This window comes from Malaclemys terrapin, chromosome 6 (assembly GCF_027887155.1).
Source record: "Malaclemys terrapin pileata isolate rMalTer1 chromosome 6, rMalTer1.hap1, whole genome shotgun sequence".
Classification (NCBI taxonomy): Eukaryota; Metazoa; Chordata; order Testudines; family Emydidae; genus Malaclemys; species Malaclemys terrapin.
The window spans coordinates 50,363,132-50,383,144 of record NC_071510.1 but is presented as its reverse complement, the minus strand read 5'-3'; the positions used below and the strand labels follow the sequence as shown (position 1 = coordinate 50,383,144).

General features: G+C 46.2%; 1 protein-coding gene across 2 annotated transcripts in view; it reads left to right on the top strand.

Moving 5' to 3' along the window:
• The first annotated feature begins 8,701 nt into the window (after nucleotides 1–8,701).
• Nucleotides 8,702–20,013, top strand: part of SEMA4D (semaphorin 4D) — a 161,462-nt gene continuing 150,150 nt past the window's right edge. Inside the window, exon 1 of one of the 2 annotated variants that reach the window (XM_054031478.1) lies at nucleotides 8,702–8,890. The gene's annotated coding sequence lies outside the window, so the exon portion shown is untranslated. Of the gene's footprint in view, nucleotides 8,891–8,986; nucleotides 9,078–20,013 lie in introns of those variants that run through there. The other variant, XM_054031480.1, reaches the window with a different exon arrangement.

Genomic DNA, 20,013 nt, shown 5'->3' with positions numbered 1-20,013 from the left:
TCTGCCACTGAATTACTATGTAACCTTGGATAAGTCACTTTACCTCCTTGTACCTCAGTTTATCCATCTGGAAAATGGGGATAATATACGTATCCAGCTTTGAAAATGTATTTGAGCTCTATGGATGAAATGTGCCAAGTACTATTATTATTATTATTATTTATTAGTAGTAGTAGCAATATTGCCTTTGGAGGTGTTGTTAAACTGTGTAAGCCTGTGGAAAACTTCTGCTTGTGTTTAAAAAATGTCTCCACTTCTTAAATGTACATATTATGATTAAGCTAAGATTTTGTCATGGATATTTGTAGAAAAAGTCATGGACAAGTCATGGGTAATAAAGAAACATTCACGGAAGTACGTGACCTGTCCCTGACTTTTACTAAAAATATCCGTGATAAATGGGAAGGGATTGGGCAGCTGCAGGGTGGCTGGGAGCTCTGGGGTCCCCACCACCCCTGGGAGCTCAGAGTTCCAGAGTCCCTCTCCCTCCTCCCCAGTAGCTAGGAGCTGCAGAAATCCCCTGCCACCTCCACAGTGGGAAGCTGCCAGGGTCCCTCTGCCCCACTGTGGTGGCTGGGGAGCTGCAGGGATCCGCCTGCCCTCCCACCCCATGGTGGCAGGGAGCTGCAGGGATCTCCCTGCCGCTGCAGCTGGTGGGGAGCTGCAGATCCCCCTGCTGCTGTGGCTGGTAGGGAGCTGCCAGGGTCCCCCTGTCCTCCACAGCAGCCGGGAGCTGCGGAGTACCCCCCGGTGCCCACAGTAGCTGGGGGCTGTGGTGTACCCCTGCCGCCCATAGCGGCTGGGAGATTGGGGGGCCGCTGCTTCAGGTGGTGGGGGTATCTCACAGCTCCCTGCCACTGCAGGAGACATCAGGACCCTGCAGCTCCCAGCTGGGCCTGAAGTCACACAGTCATGGGAAGTCATGGATTCCGTGACTTCTGCAACCTCCGTGACAAAATCGTAGCCTTAATTATGATTTCCAAAAGGATTTTTATTGTTGGTTTTAGAATTTTAAAGTGCATTTAAATACTAAATATTAAATGATGTTCACTATGGTTCCCTTTTCATGATGGTCAGTTTGAAATGGCTAGTTAGAAATACATGTAATTTTCTTTTTGCACTGATACAGCACTGATTAACTGACATTGAAATATCGCAGCAATATAATCATATAACAATATAGTCTGACCTGTTCAGCTATGCATTCACTTACCTGCTTATCTATTCCCCCTAACTACTTACTCATTCTTTCACTTTCTCATTCAGTTGTCCATTCACCCATTCATACATTCTGCTACTCATCTATTCATTTCCTTATCTACTTGCTTCCAAACCCCCAGACACAATCATTCTCCCTTTCACCAACTTGCTACATACCTACCACCTATTCACTCATTCACAATCTTATTTATCCTCGGCTCCAAATCTAAACTTCTGGGCCAACTTAAATCTTGCTCTGACTCACCACTGCTCTGTGATCTTCTGCTACTACAGCATATTTCTCCTAGGATTAAATTTACAGCTTTGTTTCTGAGAGTATAGTCAGATTCTACAGATTATTTTAACTTAGTTTTTCATTGTTAATTACTTTTCTTTTTGGGGTAGGTGCAGATTACCGTGTAATTAAAATGTCCTTTTGATATGCCATGGAGTGTAATACTCCTCTGAACATGATACCAAGCAGTAGCTATGTTAAGACCGAGACAGACTTTGAGTAAAATTTCTTTGTAGCATATATTAATGTGTGTTTAGAAGATTATGCTTTACTTATAACAGAGTTATTTAAAGTCATGTTTCATGCATTACTTTGTAATCCATGTTAGAAGCAACTGCTGTCATCCTGTATTAATAGTTGTTCATTATATGACTTCATTGCCACAACACATTTTATTTAAAAAAAGAAAGTGACATCTTTTTTTTTTAAAGAAGTGAAACATGTTGCTGTGCTAAATTTTTGTTTTGCTCTTTACTAATTGTCAAAATAATTTTGCTTTCAAAATTCATTCATAAAAATGATATGAGAAGTATCTGATAGTTTTGTATGAAATTAGTTTTAGGCAAGGTTAGTAGGCAGGTATCCTCATCACAAATTATGTTAATACAGTAGTACTCTTGTTTCCAATCATGAATGAGCCATGAATGTTAGGCCTGAGGCATATTGGAAAGCTGATATGACAATAGTAGCCCTGCTACCTATGTTGTATCTGTTCAGTGGATACATAGCAGACCTTAGTTTTTAAGGCTGTCAGTCAGCACCTTTTGCCAACACTACATTCACTTAAGCACAATGCTGCCACTTGTTTTTAAAATTGTCTGAAAGATGTTATTTGTAGTGGGAACTTTGACAGGAATTTACAGTGACACAGATACTGTCCCTTATCTTATGTCCCTTAAACTCAGTTCTCACCACTGGCCATTAGGCATTTCTCATGCATTATTAGGACCGCATGTCTGACAGTGACACATTTCATGGGAGGGGATCTCTTCTGTGCCCTTTTGACTAAGAATCCCAAATTGCATTGGGTCCCCTGTTTCACTTCTCAGTCTGCAAGGGTTGCCCAAGATTTAGTCTAAAGCATGAGTTAAAATTTGAGAGTAGAGATTAAAAGTATTAAACAAACAAAATGGTATTACTTTAAAACTCTGTGAAAGCTAATCTACATAGGTATAGTAGCAGTGAATAAACTTTTGTGTTGATTCCTGGTCCAGCCTCAGATGCTGCTCTGGGTATTTTACATTGTTGAACAGCCAGTCCACAGGCATCTCTGAAGAGGCTGCCATAAGTTAGAGCAGGGATGGGCAAACTTTTGGCCCGAGGACCACATCTGGGTGGGGAAATTGCATGTAGGGCCATGAATGTAGGGCTTGGGCATGGGATTGGGGTGTGGGAGGGGGTACAGTGTGCAGGAAGGGGTCCAGGGCAAGGGGTTGGGGCAGAGGAAGGGTGTGAGGTGTATGAGGGGGCTCAGGGAAGGGGGCTGGGGTGCAGAGTGAGGGAGGGGGGTTCAGGGCAGGGGTGCAGGGAGGAGTGTGGAAGGGGGCTCAGGGCAGGGGGTTGGGGTGCAGGAGGGGTGCAGGGTGTGGCAGGGGGCTTAGGGCAGGGGGTTGGGGTGCAGGAGGAGTGCGCCAGGGGGCTCAGGGCAGGGAGTTGGGGCATGGGGTGCAGGAGGGGTTTGGGGTGTGGGCTCTGGCCTGGCACCGCTTACCTGGAGCGGCTCCGAGGTGGCAGCAGTGCGCAGCGGAGATAAGGCAGGCTCCCTGCCTGCCTCCCCTGGCCCTGCACCACTCCCAGAAGCAGCCAGCACCATGTCCCTGGGGGCAGAGGGCTCCACACGCTGCCCGCACCTGTGGGTACCTCCCCTGAAGCTCCCACTGGCTGCGGTTCCCTGTTCCCGGACAATGGGAGCTGCGGGGGGCGGTGCCTGCAGGTGAGGGCAGTGCGCGGAGCCCTCTGCTTCCTCCTCCCCCAGGAATGTGGCGCTGGCTGCTTCCAGGAGTGGCGCAGGGCCCGCAACGCCATGGGGATAGCAATCCCGTGGGCCGGATCTAAAGCCCTGACGGGCTGAATCTGGCCCATGGGCCATAGTTTTCCCATCCCTGTGTTAGAGTGACCCTATGGTTGCTTTACCTTATGTTGAGGGCCATCTCAATTCCTGTAGCAACCCAGAATCTGTATGATGAAAAGGTGGTGTAAGGCCATCTTTGTCTCTCTTTCCTTGGGCTGTGTCTTCTGTACTGCACCCCTCAGGAGATACAGCAGCCTAGCCCATAATCAAAGGCCTTGTCTGAAGTAGAAAGGGTTTGTCAGTATCAGGGCCGCCTCCAGCGTTTTTGCCGCCCCAAACAGCAAAAAGAAAAAAAAAAGCTGCAATCGCGATCTGCTATACCGCTGCCGCTTCAGTCTTCGGCGGCAATTCGGCGGCTGGTCCTTCACTCTGAGAGGGAGCAAGGGACCTGACGCCGAATTGCCGCTGAAGAGCCGGACGTGCCGCCCCTCTCCATTGGCCGCCCCAAGCACCTGCTTGCTGGGCTGGTGCCTGGAGTCGGCTCTGGTCAGTATATATATATACTCCACTCCCCTAGTGGAGATGCCACTGTACTGGGAAAAGATGCGTTTGCTGGTACAACTTATACCATTTCCCCAAACAAAATAAGTTAAACTAGCAAACACATAACACTTTTTCCCCATTCCTCATAGATATAGCAACGGCCACAAAACTTTTAAGAGTAGACCAGGCCTTACACTTCTAGATCCCATATGCTTTCTCCCCAGCTCATCCTGTTCTCAGACCCTTTGTCAGGCAGCCTTTCAGAAACTGCTCTAAAGCCATGTGTCATTGGCTCCTTCTTGCTGCCTGAAATCAAAGTTCTTTATAGTCTGTGACCCTTTTTGATGTTAAAGGTGTGACAGAATCCATTATAGTGTCAGGCATGCTGGCTTGGATTAAATTGGCATTTCAACAATGTAATGTTTGATCAGGTGTACCATCTGAAGGGAATTGGATTACTCACGGTCCTCTGTATAATAGCTAATGTTCCCTATATCTATTAACATCCTGCCACCTCTCTCAAACCCTAGCATTTCAAATGCCTCTTATGTCTACATTACAGACCTTATAGCAGCAGAGCTGAACCACTGCAAGGTCTCCTGTGTAGCCGCTCTATGCTGATAGGAGACAGCTCTCCCACCAACATAATTAAACCACCCCCAATGAACATCTTTCCCCCAACATAGCGCTGTGCACACCGGTGTTTTTGTCAGTGAAACGTGTCGGTCAGGGGTGTGTTTTTTCACACCCTGACCACTGACCAACAAAAGTTGGTAGGTGTTGACAAAGCCTGAAAAGTGACAGTCATCCTAAAGTGTCAAGGTGGCCAGGCCCTGATTTGCAGGTCAATTGTCCCTGGCTGGAGATGTTAGTCTGAATCCATATCTGGCTCCAATTTCTCAGTAATTCAATTTTAACAATATCTCTTTTCTATAGCTAATGTGAATTATGGACAGATTAGTGGAGAACTGTGACATCACTGTACTAAACCATGCACATTTTGCAGTGCTGAATCTAAGCACTCTTTTGGGCTACAGACTCCCAACAAAATGAATGCAAATCTCCAGTAAACTAAATATTTTGTTCAAATGTGTTTATTTGGTTCCTGATAACAAAGCAAAAATAATCAAAGGACACTGGAATTCCATTCTATGGTGATGAATAAGGCCCTACCAAATTCACCATCCATTTTGGTCAATTTCATGGTTATAGGATTTTAAAAATCATAAATTTCATGATTTCAGATATTTAAATCTGAAATTTCATGGTGTTGTAACTTTAGGGGTCCTGGTCCAAAAAGGAGTTGGACTGGGGGAGCAAAGGGGGGGAGGGGGAGATTGCAGTACTGCTACCCTTATCTCTGTGCTGCTGCTGGCGGTGGCGATGCCTTCAGAACTGAGCGGCCGGAGAGCAGTGGCTGGAGCCCATCTCTGAAGGCAGAGTCACTGCCAGCAGCAGCGCAGAAGTAAGGATGGCATGGTATGGTATTGCCACCCTTACTTCGGTGCTGCTGCCTTCAGAGCTGGATCCTTGGTCAGCAGCTGCCACTCTCTTGCTGCCCGGCTCTAAAGGCAGCAGCACAGAAGTAAAGGTGTCATGGTATGGTATTGCTACCCTTCTGTGCTGCTGCTGATGGGGTGCTGCCTTCAGAGCTGGGCACCTGGCCAACAGCTACTGCTCTCTGGCCGCCCAACTCTGAAGGCAGTGTAGAAGTAAGGGTGGCAATACCGCAACACCCCTAAAATAACCTTGTGACCCCCCCCGCAAATCCCTTTTGGTTCAGGACCCCCAACTTGAGAAATACTGGTCTCTTCTATGAAATCTGTGTAGTATAGGGTAAAAGCACACAAAAGACCAGATTTTACGTGGGGGAGACCAGATTTCACGGTCCATGATGCGTTTTTCATGGCCATTAATTTGGTAGGGCCCTAGTGCAGGGGTCGGCAACCTTCGGTACGTGGCCCATCAGGGTAATCCACTGATGAGCCACGAGACATTTTGTTTACATTGACTCTCCGAAGGCATGGTTCCCCGCAGCTCCCAATGGCTGCAGTTCCTGGCCAATCGGAGCTGCGGGAAGCAGTGGCCAGCACGTCCAAGCAGCCTGTGCCGCTTCCCGCAGCTCTCATTGGCTGGGAACGGCGAACCGCAACCACTGCGAGCTGTGGGGGGGCCGTGCCTGTGGACAGTCAACGTAAACAAAATGTCTCGCGGCCTGCCAGTAGATTACCCTGATGGGCCGTGTGCTGAAGGTTGCTGACCTCTGCCCTAATGATTAAGAAACTGTGTGTCTGCAATGCTGGTTCATATTCACCTATAAGGTAAATAAAACAACAGTTATCATAGCTTTGCATAGGGTATGACTGACTGTAATCAAAAACTCATCAGTGACTCGGCAGAAGCATCATGGGTTACATCTGCATAGTCACTGGCCTATTTCCTTTCCTCTGCCAGGCTACTGCTCCCCTCGTATTACAGATAAAGTCATCTACACTTAACTGGAATTGCTCTTGCATAGTATATGTTTGTTATTTATTAACTATTATTATTTATTTGTATTGTGTTAGTGCTGCGAGTCCCCAATCAGGGTTTGGGCCCTGTTGTGCTTTGCACTGAGACTGTCCCAGTCCGGATCTTACAATCTAGATTGAGACAAGTTGCTGAAAGTGGGTGTGACAAATATAAAGGAGCAAAGGGGGAGTGAGGACAAGGGTCATGAAATAACATCAAATGATTACATAGGTAGCTAGTGCGCAGCCTGATAGGTTTCTGAAGGTACCAAATCTATTTTTTCAATATAAGTACATTAAGGTACCCTCAAATGATACACAACCAAATAATCAATGATCGGTTGATTTATTGTATGCAATTGCCATCTTTTTCATCAAGGGTGGCTGCATTCTGGTTGAAAAATGGATACTCCCTTTCCTTTTCATAGCATATAAAGAAGCACAGAAGTAGAAAAATGGCTATTGAAAATAGCTAAAAAGATAGCAAAAGCCATTCCACTCAATGCTGCTTTGTCATGCTAGTGCCAGGGAACAGCATGCCTTGCTGTCTCACCTGGAGCTTATTGTTGATCAAATCAACTTTAAGCCTCCCATTGTGGTATTATCCTTTGACAAGGGAACAGGAAAGTGCAGTCACTGTAGGAGAAAGTCAGTGTTGCACAGTAGGTGAGGGGGCCAGCTGTCAAAGGCTATAGTGCCTAGATCTGTGGTTCTCAACCAGGGGTATGCAGAGGTCTTCCAGGGGATATATAAACTCATCTAGATATTTGCCTAGTTTTACAACAGGCTACATAAAAAGCATCAGCGAAGTCATTACTAAACTAAAATGTCATACATAAAATGACTTGATTATACTGCTCTGTATCCTATACACTGAAATGTATGTACAATACACCGCTACCTCGATATAACGCGACCCGATATAACACGAATTCGGATATAATGGGGGTAAAGCAGTGCTCCAGGGGGGCGGGGCTGCACACTCCGGTGGATCAAAGCAAGTTCAATATAACATGATTTCATCTATAAAGCGGTAAGATTTTTTGGCTCCTGAGGACAGCGTTATATCGAGGTAGAGGTGTATTATATTCCAATTGATTTATTTTATAATTATATGGTAAAAATGATAAAGTAGCATTTTTTTCAGTAATAGTGTGCTGTGACACTTGTATTTTTATGTCTGATTTTGTAAGCAAATAGTTTTAAGGTGACATAAACCTTGGGGTATGCAAGATAAATCAGACTCCTGAAGGGACTACAGTGGTCTGGAAAGGCTGAGAACCCCTGGCCTAGATGATGTGTGGAAGGAATTAATCTAAAACTACTATGTGTGTGCCTCCCGAATAGTCCCATTGACACCAAATGAAATTATATCCATAAAGTACCTGTGTAAAGTAAGCCTTGGCTACTGGTTTGTCTATGACATCTAGTCACTGTTGTCTCCCAACACCTAGGCAATCTTTAGTGTGTTTGACAATTCCTTTCTTGTTTAGTATCCTCCCCCCCACCACACACTAGAGTGTCTCAGCTACATAACTTCATTCTATATACAGGAGATGACACAGTAGTCAGGGCACTTGTGAATATTCAGCAGGAGCAATCTTGCCTGGGTTAGCCAGGTTATTATACAGTGTGTGTGTGTGTGAGAAGAAAGACATCCAGGTTTATGATTCAAGGCCGGATAAAATGGCACACAAATGAGAGATAACGTCTGTTACAAGTGAAAAGCCCTCCGCTCTGGAGGTTTCCATTTCCAGCCCTGGTATTTTGAGAAGAAAGGTCTTCCTCTCCCTCTGTGCTTACAGATAGCAGTAGCAGCGTAGGGAAATGTAGCATGGTTTCTGTGTACAAACACGTCTGAATCTCCCCCCCGGACATGCAGCTAACACTCCATCATCATTTAGAGGCAGCGTTTGCAAGTGCTCTCCCCTCCCCCAGCCCGGGGCTAGCAGGTTTTTCTGTGCCTGCTTCCCCGAGCCATTGACCAAAATCTCCCTCTGAAAACAACTATCAAAATCTTCCTCGCTTGTCACAGCTTGAGCCTGGGCTGCCTACAGCTCCCCTCCCCCCAAGTCACAACCCCCAGCATCCCCTCCCCCTGGAGCTGCTCTCGGTAGGGCAACAAGCCCTCAGGCTGCTGCCTTGAGCTCCCTCCTCCTCCCCTCCAGCAGCAGCCGCCATACTGCGGGGCAACCCAAACTTGTTACACACTGGCACCAACTCCTCCTCCTGCTGCTGCCCCCTGTTGCAGGCGCCTCAGCAGCGGCACGCAGAACAGCGGGAGGCGGCCCTGGGAACTGGAGCGCGAGCGGAGGAGTTGCAGCCTTGCAGGTAGGAGCTTTTGCCCGTGCACGTTGCATGCCGACGGCTGCCTGGCCGAGCTCTTTGCAGCGCCGGGGAGACGCGGAGCAGCCGCAGCCGCCTGCGGGCTGAGTGAGTGGCCTCTGCGGTTCCAGGATTTGGGTTGGGGTCGGTGCCGCGGAGCGCCGGCCGGCCCGCCCAGGGCTGTGTTGCGGAGGTTGGTTGGCTGGAGGCCCGCGGGGAATTGTCTCGGGTTGCCGGGGAGGGTGTTTGCGGGGCAGGCTGGCAGCATCTGTGCGCAGGGCCAGGGGGGTGGTAGGTGGCTACGAAGTGGTTGCTCGCGGAGCTGGGGAGGGACCGGCTCTGTCTGGCCGCTTCTCTCGGGTGGGTTTGTTGCTTCACAGATCGCATTTTGCAACGCGGCTCCGGTTCTCCCAGGACTCGGCGTTTCCGCACCACCCTTCCCACTAAAACAGCCGCAGCTTCCCTCCCTGCTGTTGCCTATGCAAGAGCTCGCACTGCCAGCCGCCCTAGCTTGGCGGAGGGGTGGGATAGTGGGGTGACCCCCCCAGCCGCCGTGCCTCCTGGGGTGCTTAGTCCGCGCCGCGTGTGAACACGCGCACCTGCCCTGAGAGGGGAACCTGTGTGGACATGAGCCCACCAGAAGCCTGCAGACAAACCACACCTGCTTTGTGACAGTCCCTGTTTCATATAAAGAGGCAGGTTTTCTGCTTGCGTTTCACGGTCACAAGGGGAGAGCTGGGAAAGTGCTAATCCTCCCTGGGGTTACTTTCCCCCCATCGGATTGTGCAGCAGCTTAAAGGAGCCCAGAGGGAGGGTCTGGGAGAGGAGTGAAGGAAAGGCCTAGGCACGGCTGCTTTCTCCAGCTGTGACAAACTGAAGGCAGGAGCGCTGGAGAAAAATGAAATAAACAGAGAGCTTTAAGCTCTTATCAGACCCATTACAAAACTTCTGCCTTGGCGTGAGATGCTTTGGAAGAGACGCCTCCCGTCTCTCCTTGACAGCTTTATCAGTGTTTCCCCTTCCAGCCCTGTTTGCCTCCGCTGGCTGTTGTGCCCCTTGCTCCACCCCTGCAGTCCAAATCTGGTTCTCTCTCTCACCCGCTCCACTCCTGCTGCTGCCCAGCGAAAAGGAGAGGCTGCTCGTTTGGTTTAATGAGGGCAGGGCATAGTTTAACCTTGCACTGGGAGTCCTATCCTCAGGCAGTTCGGGTGGAGTAAAGTAATACGTTTTGTGTTGTTGTGTTTGTCTTCTGGTCACAATCATATTATTTGGTTTTGGTTTTTTTGAGGACGCTGTTGGTCTGTGCTGCACCTGTTGTAGCAGTTTGGCTGCACTGAGTTGAACCTCTTGGTGTGTTGCCAGTATCAACATGTAAAGGATATTTGAGCTGGCTGCTTGTTTTTGGTAAATACAAATCTCAGACGTTTTCATTGAACAGGGAAGTGGCTTGTTTACCTCAAAAGCTGTAGGTTGCTTGGCTCTGAACTTGTGGTATCTTGGTGCTTAAGTCAGCACTTCTGTTTAAAATCTCATTCTTATACGAAATAGAAATCAAGCCTGTATTTGATGCTTAATGTTTGGAAACTTGCTGCATATGTTTTCGAAGAACCACTCTGTATTCTTTTATTTCTCAGCTGTCGTAAGATTTTATATCAGCTTTTTGCAGAGGTGCTGAGGTTACAAAAGATGCATGAAATAGAGTTTCTTGTCAATTCTTATTTGCCCTCAAGCTAATTATAAATGAAAATCTTCTGTGCTGTCAGTCTAAGGTATATGTTATTTGGTAATGTGTTCTGAGGTTTAGACACCATGCAGCCTCCAGTGCATAATTCTTTTGCATCAAGATAATGCAGTGATCATAAATTTCAATGGTGCATACTTTGGCTTAGATCTAATGTATTGATATTAATATATAATGCATCCTGTGGAGGAGGACTGTACCTGCCCTAGCACATGAATGGATTATGTCAGTGGTTCTCAACCAGAGGTCTGGGGCCCACTGGGGGGCAGCAAGCAGGTTTCAGGGGGTCCGCCCAGCAGAGCAGGCAATAAACTTGCTGGGGACCCAGGCAGAAAGCTGAAGCCCCGCCGCCTGGGGCAGTGTAGACATATCCTTCGTGTCCAGCAGAGCTGAAAAGCTCATTCTTTGTGAAAGGAGCCATTTTCTTTCCTGCCCAGCTAAAATAACTATTATGGCTTTAGTTGTTCTTAAAAAACAAAGCAACTCAGAAAACACTGTTCTAAACTTACCTTTTGACTGTGTGCAGCTTTCTGCAACCATGTTTTGGAGCAGATCCTTAACCACTCTGCTAAACCTGAGCAAACAAACTTTACATAGGTTTGCTCTGTGAGAGCCAGAATTCTCTGCTTCAGGCAAATAGCCACTACTGAGGATCAATAGCCACTATTGAGGCCCTAGCTTATTCAACACCTGTTCCCCCCCCCCAGTGAGGCATTCTGACCAGACAACGTGTAGTGGTGAATTGATTACTTGCTTGCCTTCAAATCTTCCAATGCATTGCTGCAGGTACAGGAATCAGAGTGCACTCCTCTGATACCTGCAGGCAGTTCAGAGTACCTCTCTGCAGATTTGTAATTTGCTAACCCCACAAAGTGGAACCCACTGAGTTTAGGGTCCTCCTTTGATGCAGGGGATGTGGCAGGGGCACAGTTTTGCCATTGAAGTGCTACAAGGGGTTTCTGCTGTTGTCATAGTTGTTTTTTTCTCATTCAAGGCCCTCTCTACTAGGGATGTAAATATTGGTCAAAAAAGTGAATCGGTTAAACGATTATAATTATATTGTTTAACTGGTTAACCTTTAACTGAGGCCACCCCAGCGGGCCAGCGCCGGGAGGCAGGGGCTGAGGTCCTGCTGGCTCGGCACAGCTGGGGCTGGAGTCGCTCCAGCCTGCCATGGTCGGGGTTCTGTCGTCTGGCCAGCCCGCTGGGGCTGGGGTCCCGCCTGTCCATCGCAGACGGGACTGGGGTCCTGCCTGCCTGCCCAGTGTGGCTGTGGCTGCTCCGGCGCGAATGGGATTGGAGTCCTGCCTGCCTGGCGTGGACGGGGTCCTGCCGGCCCAGGCAGCCGGCCTGCCACCAGGGTAAATGGTGAAGGTCCGGTTAACAGTAAGCCTAATGCTTACCATTTAACCTTTTTACATCCCTACTCTCTACACTGCATTTACTAACCATGGCTCCAATTCTGCAACTGCATCCACACAAAGTGGATCTCTGTGCAGAATAATGCTGAAGTCAATGGGTTTCATGCAGGGATATGCTTGCACAGACACAGCTGCAAAATCAGGCCTTAAGTTGAAAGTGTGTTGACTTTGCCAAATTGTTTCAGTTAAAAAAAACAACAACAACAAAAAATACACATTTAAAAAAAAATATCAAACTGTTTTGTTTTGACAATTTCAAAATAAAATATTTTGATTTTTCAATTCAAAAAGGCTGTTTTTAGATTTCCTTCAATTTTATTTAAAATAATCTAAAAAAGTTTCAAAACGAAACAAAACATTTAGTTTCAGGTCAAACAAAACATTTCATTTGATCCAATTTTAAGAACTGCCAGCAAACAGAAAAATCAGTTATTCACACAGGTCTAGTTAGGTGTCAAATTGGGCATTTAAAAGTTAACAGAAAATCAGTGTTTACTTTGGAAAATTGTGGCCTTGCTATAGAAAAAAACTAAATTGCTGAGTGGAACAGCAGAATGTAGTGTAAACGTCAAGACTCCACTATTCTTTTGATTTTATTTATTTATTTTTTTATGACGGGCCAGGAGTTGTGGAACGAGAGGCCTAACAGGCCTAATGATCTAGGGGTCCCTGAGCCAGGACGTCTACACTGCAATTGTAGAGCCCCACAGCCTGAGACCCATGGGCCAACTGCAAGTGTCTTATTGCAGTGTAGACATACCCTAAGGATTCAAGGGAAGATTTGCATGGAGACTTACTTTCATTTAGCCAACTCTGTTGCTGCTTTCTGTTTCCTAGTAATAGATGGGTCACTTCAAAAATGTTTAAGCAACTATTTTATTATATAGACGTCTGTGAACAGTAATAATACGTTGTATGAGTACAACTGCCCTCTACCAAAGGAGAATGGCTTTAAACATTTTCTGGGGCTTTTTAAGGGCCCTGCCATAAAGACTGCCTGAGAGTTGCGTGAATCAGCGAATCCCCTGGATGCCCTGGCCCTGCCATTGCCATTTCCCTAAGGAGCCCTCCCCAGTTGCCATAGCACAAACCTTTTTACACTGGCTTCTCTGTGTGAATCCTATGAGGGAAGACTGTGGACACAAGGTCAGTAGGTACCAGCTGCATGGAGCCACTTGGCCATGATGTGAGGTTGCAGTGGGCTGCATGTGCTCTCTTTGCTCTGCTCCTTTCAGCTCTCTCACATAACCGCTTGCACAATTTCTGTTTACTTGAACATTTGTTGTAGTAAGAATTTTTGTCTTACAAGTTTCACTATAGTGAGGATTGCATAGTAGAATACAGCTTGTATTTTGTTACAAATGTTAGTGAAAATGAGTTCTTTGAATTACATGCAGTGTTGAAATAGTCTACTTGTATTAAAGCCAAGAGTTAATTACTGTAAGATCTAAGACGTGCCGTACATAGTCTGCAGAAAGTGCTGTGTAGATCAACAGATATGCATTGACTCTAGGAAATAGTTTAACCAAAGAGAGTCTTTTTCTTGTTTAGATCAATGAGAATGGTGCTGCCATAAGAGAATTACTCTGGAATATTATTTAAATTAGGGATGTAAATATTGGTTAAAAAAGTTAGCCGGTTAAACGATTAAAATTATATCATTTCACTGGTTAATCATTAACTGAGGTCACTTCGGTGGGCTGGTGGGCCAGGGCTGTGGTCCTGCCTGCCCGCTGCGGATGGGATTGGGGCCACTCCGGTGCGGCTGTGGCTGGGGTCCCACCTGCCTGTTGCAGATGGGGTGCCGCCGGCCACTGGGGTTGACAGTTAAGGTCCAATTAACGTTGAGCCTAACGCTTACTGGTTAACCGTTTAAGCTTTTACAGCCCTAATTTAAATTCTTTACTAGTCATAGATCTCTTATGATTTGTTTGTTGGCTTTAGAAAATAAGAAATTCCAAGAAGCAGTTGTTGTCATTGCTTTTTTTTGTCTAATGTAGGAAAATGAAACATTTTCTGATGAAAGAATACAGAGTATTTCAAATGTTCAAGGAAAATATCCTTTTTTTCAACAGTATTTGTTGGGCAAAGACATTGAAATAAGTGACAGTGACGGAGAGCTGTATTTATCAAAGTTGACTGACATAATTTATACACTGAGACTTAAATGTAGATCATTATAAGAACCAAAATTTTCTGTGATTTACATGAGTCTAAAGGGGATTTTTCAAGGTGCAAGGTCACTTGTGTTGTTTGTAAACTTACAAGGTTTTTCTAGTTTTAAATTAAACCTTAATTACTTATTCATGTGACTGATTTCATATTTCATGATTCATTTTTAGAGAATGCAAGAAGTAGTAAATACATAAGACGATACATAATGATGAGATGGTGCCATAAAGGAAAGAAATATGGATTTGTGTTCTATTTTGTTACTTTGTAGACTCATGGATTTCAAGGCCAGAAGAGACCACTGTGATCATGTACTCTGAGCTCTTGTATAACGCAGGACGTAGAACTTCCCCAAAATAATTCCTAGAGCAGATCTTTTAGAGATATCTGATTTTGATTTAAAAATTGGCAGTGTTGGAGAATCCACCTTGGTATGTAATGTTATGGTGTAATCAATTACCTTTATGGTATTGTTACACATATATACACACACACATAATTCTATTTGTGTTTCACATTCAGGTCTTCTCCATCTTAGAAAACTCTAGAAAGTTGTCTGTGTTCAGGGTGGAAAAAAAAAATCCCACCTATACTTCTGCCAGCTTCAGCTGCACTGAAAGGAGCACTAGTGTAGACAAGGTTCTGGTAACTTCCAGCATTTTTACCACCATTACGGAGTCCCATTTATATAAAAATCTCTACTATGGCTACCACCAGAAGAGCTGCGCTGAGAGTGAATTAAATGTCTATTTTCTTAGGGTAAATAAGCACTGTAAGGACTGGCGACTAGTGACATGACATCTCAAGAGTAAAAGCAGAGCGGGAATGGATTTTTAGTCAAATTGCTTAAAACATGGTGGCCTTTGTTCTTAACACCTATTTAACTTCAGTATCTGATTAACGTTTTGGAGAAAGTCTCTTAAAATTTCAAAGTTTATACCCCTTCATTTAAGCTGTGCCAGGGCACATTAAACATGCTTTGAGACAACTGTAAACCCAAAGGAAACCAGACTCGGCATTTTTGATATTTCTGTGGGGAGGGGGTAGAGAGAAGAAAATTAAAACTTAAAAAAATCTCACCTCAAAACCCTGCTTCTTCCAGCCTATAGAAGAAAGAATGGTCACAAGCCTAATTAAAAAAAGATCCTTTCTCACATTTAAACAGTCGTGTCCATTTCTCTACTTGTCTTTCAGAAGTTTCCACTGAATTTGTAAAGTATCATTTTCACATTTTATTCTACAGCAAAATTAGTAACACCAAGTTTGCAAGCAAGAGGGGGACAGTGTCTCGCTCATACGCACGCCCAGCCTTGCCTCCTGATCCATATGTGGGTGGGCAGGCTCAGCCTGGCGGATTCAACTGTGGAGCAGCTTAGTGTGGGGCAGTCTGGCTGCCGGTGGCTCGGCAGAGTGTCCAGGTGTGGAGGGGATCTGGATGCACAGGGGCTCATCGTGGGGTTCTGGGTGCAGGGGAAATGGGACTCTGCAGCGGGGTCCAGGTGAAGGTGGATGGGGCTTGGTGGGGAGGTCCGGGTGCTGGGGGTGTGGGGTGTGGTGGGGTGGAGGTCCAGATGTGGGGAGCTCATCAGAGTGGACCAGGTGCAGGGGAGTTTGATTGTGGGGGGGTTCAGTAGCGGGTGATCTGGGTGCAGGGGTGGGGGGTCTGGATGAAGGTGGGTGGGCTCAGCAGGTGGGGGGGTCCAGATGCAGGGGAGGCTCTGGATTTAGGGGGTGAGGCTCAGTAGGGTGGGAGTTTACTTGCAGGAGGCTCGGGAATGTGGGATCTGGGTGTAGAGGGGGAGTCTGTATATGGGCAGTTGTGGATTAGCTACTGGGCCAAAGGGGCCCATGTCCTGACGTGCTCCATCCTGCCCATGGGTGCTCCTGCCGGGGAGCGGGTTTTGCCGTGATCTGTCTGCCCAGGAAGTGGGGTTGGGGTCCTGGGGCTTGCCCCACTCCGTCCAGCACTCCCGCTGGGAAGCCTGTGCCCTGACCCTGCTCCCCAGCAGGAGTGCCAGGGGAGGGGTGGGGGGGACTGTAGGCAGAAGTGGGTGGGGACGGGCCCCCACATGCTCTGGCCCAAGGCTCCATGAAACAGTAATCTGCCGCTGGGTATGGGAGGGGGGTCCAGATGCACAGGGGATGGTGGACAGGGGAGCAGCTCCCCATACAGCAACCCCTTCCCTGCAGCTGAGGAGCGATGGGGGCAAGAAGCAGATGGGGTGTGTGCGGAGCTTCCTGCAGCTGGGGAGATTTCTGGGTGTGGGTCTGACCAAGCTACTCCTTGTAGGGGAAGAAATCTTGTTGTCCTCCCTTGCCCTCAGCCTAACCAGGACTAGCAGCTGAGCCCAGCACAGGGTAGGAGCCGCCAGCTGGGGCATCCCAGCCCAGTCCTCACCGCAGCGATTTACCTCTCCTCTAGTTGCTCTGGGCACCCGAAAGTAGGTACCTGTGCTGCTGAGGAAGGGTGCCTGACTGCTCTTGTGGCTTCCCTTTGCTTCCCCATCATTTTCTGTGAGGAAGCAAAGAAATGTCTGGGGAATGTGAATTCTGCACATACACACACTGGTGTAGAATTCTCCCAGGAGTAATGGGCTGAGCTGGCGAAGGCATTACACTTGGCAGCATTTCTCCATTTGTCTGTCTGTAACCTGATAATTGTTGAATGCTGCATCCAACCAGTTCCAAAATGTAGGGAAAGATCTAGATATCAGTGACCACAACCCTGTTGATTTTAGAGAAAACCAAAAGTCGGAGCACATGAAGTCCCTCCCAGCCAGTTCTTTAGCAAAGCTGCGGTTTCAAGCACTTCTGCCATAATCTGTAGATCTCACAACTGGTTTAATGCCTTCCAGCATAAGAGTACTCCTCTTTCATCTCTGCCTATCCTCCCAATATAGTTTAACATGTTGACACTTGGAATAACTTATCTACCAGACAGAAAAAAGAATAGTGGTGGGAGATAGTACCATGGGGGTGGGGAGGAATAGGGGCATGCCTCCCTGGCATAGGAGGCAAAATGAGGGACTCTGGTATAAGAGAGAGGGACCTACAGAACCTTTTGCATTGAGGGAAGGGGGCATGCACACAGGGACCTGGGGATGGGGAGGGGGGAAATGAAAGGATGGAAGGATCCCCTGATGTGTGTAATAACCTTAGCCTATAGAAGCTAGGAAATGTGTGACCCTGATGTAGGGGCATGGCTGCCCCCATAGTGGTCTCTGCTGGCAAAGTGGCACTGCAGCATTCCTTACCTCAATTTCCCTCTCCAAAGTAGGTCTCTTAAGCTCTCCTCACACCTGTCTGTGCTAGAGATTGGCTTAGCTCTCTGGCTAACTCCCAAACAAACACAACCTCTTCCAGCAAAAGTCCAAACTAAAAAAGTCCAAACAAATAAAAAAGGTTCCTTTATTCTTTAGGGCTTCTCTGCAACCCACCTTCTGGCTCCTGTTCCCATACCTGTCCTCTCTACCTATAAGTTGGTTCCCTTGAGTACCATTCTCAGATGCTGGCTTAGGGCCTTCTGCAGGAATCTGCCCATTCCCAGACTGATCCGTCTCAGGTCTTTTATAAGCTATCACCTGTGCCTCCTTAGTGGACCCTCTCAGTCTGGGAAGCAGCTAATTAATTATGCGACAGGTCTGGCTGGCCCTATCTCCCTATAAGGGGCCAGTCACTTGGCCATGATGTGAAGTTGCAGAGTTAGTCACCTAGGTTCCCTATACAATGCACGGGGGGAGAGAGGCATCTTAGACTGCAGTCCACAAAAGCCAGCATGCTTGGTGAGGAACCAATGGGAGATGCTGGTGAGAGAGCTCTGTCCTAAATCCTGGAGATAGGTGCCTAAGCCTGGGCTGCAGATCCCTGCTTAGCAGTCCAAAAACGCTAATTTGTCTCCTGGAGTCATGCTGTATAGGTGACTAAGTAGTGTCTTGGAGGAGTGAGAGCCACATAAGTGGGGAGAAGAGGAGGCGGTGAACGGGGACTGAACCTTGGGTCTCCCACCTCCCACATGGGTGCCCTAACCACTGGTCTGTCGAGTCTTTCTCTCTGGCCCAGTGACTATTCCACTGTGGATAAATATTTAAATGGTCACTGGGCCAGAAAGAGAGAGTATGCCTCTGTAGTCCAGTGATTAGAGCACTCTTCTGCCCCAGAGTCCAGTCCCACTGGAGCAGTGGCTCTTTTACTACTGTATTTTTCCACAGCTGGGTCAAGCCTGAAGTTGTTGCAGCTGCCTAGTCCCAAATAAATTGTGTGCACAGCAGGAGTTTGATGTTCCTGGGCACTGATGCTGCCTGATAAGCTCATGAATTCTCCTCTGCTGGTTGTGAGGGTCACAGAAGTAGCAGGGGAGAAAAAAACCCATGAAAAACATGATTAAAATAGGGAGGGAAAAATCAAAAGTATTTGAGGGCAGACCTCAATGTGCCTTTTGTTTTTGCATATACTAGTCACTTACATGCAGGTATTTTGTTTGCACAAATAATTGAATTTGCACATGCCAAATCCAGTTGTGTATGACTTCCCTGAACAAATGGTGCTGTGTGAATTCTGACTCACAGAAAGTGTGCATGCACAAGTGGAAGCTATATTTTTGAAAAATTGTCCCTATTATAATTCCCATTGAAAGAGACTGAAAATGTTTTATAGCTATTGGTGTGCGTTAGAATAACAATGCATCATGCAGCATAGGGGTTCAGAGATGTAAAAGGTCTTTGACAGATTTGTATTTGCATTCTTTCCCTTTCTGATTGTCGTGCATGATTCTTTAGGAATAGGATTATAAAGGAGCTGGACTGGGACTTAGTTGATGTATCAGAGCTTATGTATGTTTGTTTATTCATTTATGCATAATACATGGCTAAATTCAGAGTTGGTCTAAAAAACCCAGCTTTGATATGCTGCAGAGTGAACTAGCCATTTTTTACTTTATTTAGTCTAAAATAAAAAGAAGGGACTGTGCAAAGAATACACAGTAAGTACATAAATCTGGAAATTGACCTTGTTATAGCATACTTTATTGTGACTTTCTCTATGATGAGTCCTATTTTATGCTGATGGGCAGAGAAAAACCAGTATGTAACAATGTGTCTCAGTGCTAAGTATGGAACTCTCCAAGTCATCTACATAGGGGTGAAGCTAGTTTGTCCTTTGGGATTCTGATTGCTCATTCACAGGATCAAACTGTAAATAATAATATAAAACCTAAAAGTGATGCAGTATTACAGTACTGTATATTACAGTATTCATATTTATACTTATTCATAGGAATGCATGGTAATGTGCTCCTACATCTTTGCATAAGTGTTCTAATTTGTTCAAATCCCATTTGTTTAATCATACCATAGTGATTAAAAAAAGGCACTCAGTTCACCACAAGCAAAAACATGCCTGAAATCCTAAAACAAATCTGAATAAGATGGCACTCTGCTCCCTGACCTGATACTTGATTTCTAAACAAAACATGATATAACAAAATAAAAATGGTAGATGATTTATATTTTTGAACCCCCATTTCTCCCCCAAACCATTTGCTAATTTGCCTTTCCAGAAAAATGTAATAAAATCAGCTTATAAAGTTTCAGATGGATCATTTTTTATAGTGAAGCTGGAGCTGCAGCAGGAGTGTTTAAATAGGGTTTATATTTCCCAATAACTATATGGAGAAACAAGCATCTTTTAGTTTGTTAAAGTATAGTAGTTTCATGAGCAGTGAGGTTACATCTTTTAAAAATCTTTCCCTATGTAACAGATAACTTATTTATAAATTCTGAAATAATTTCTTCATGAAA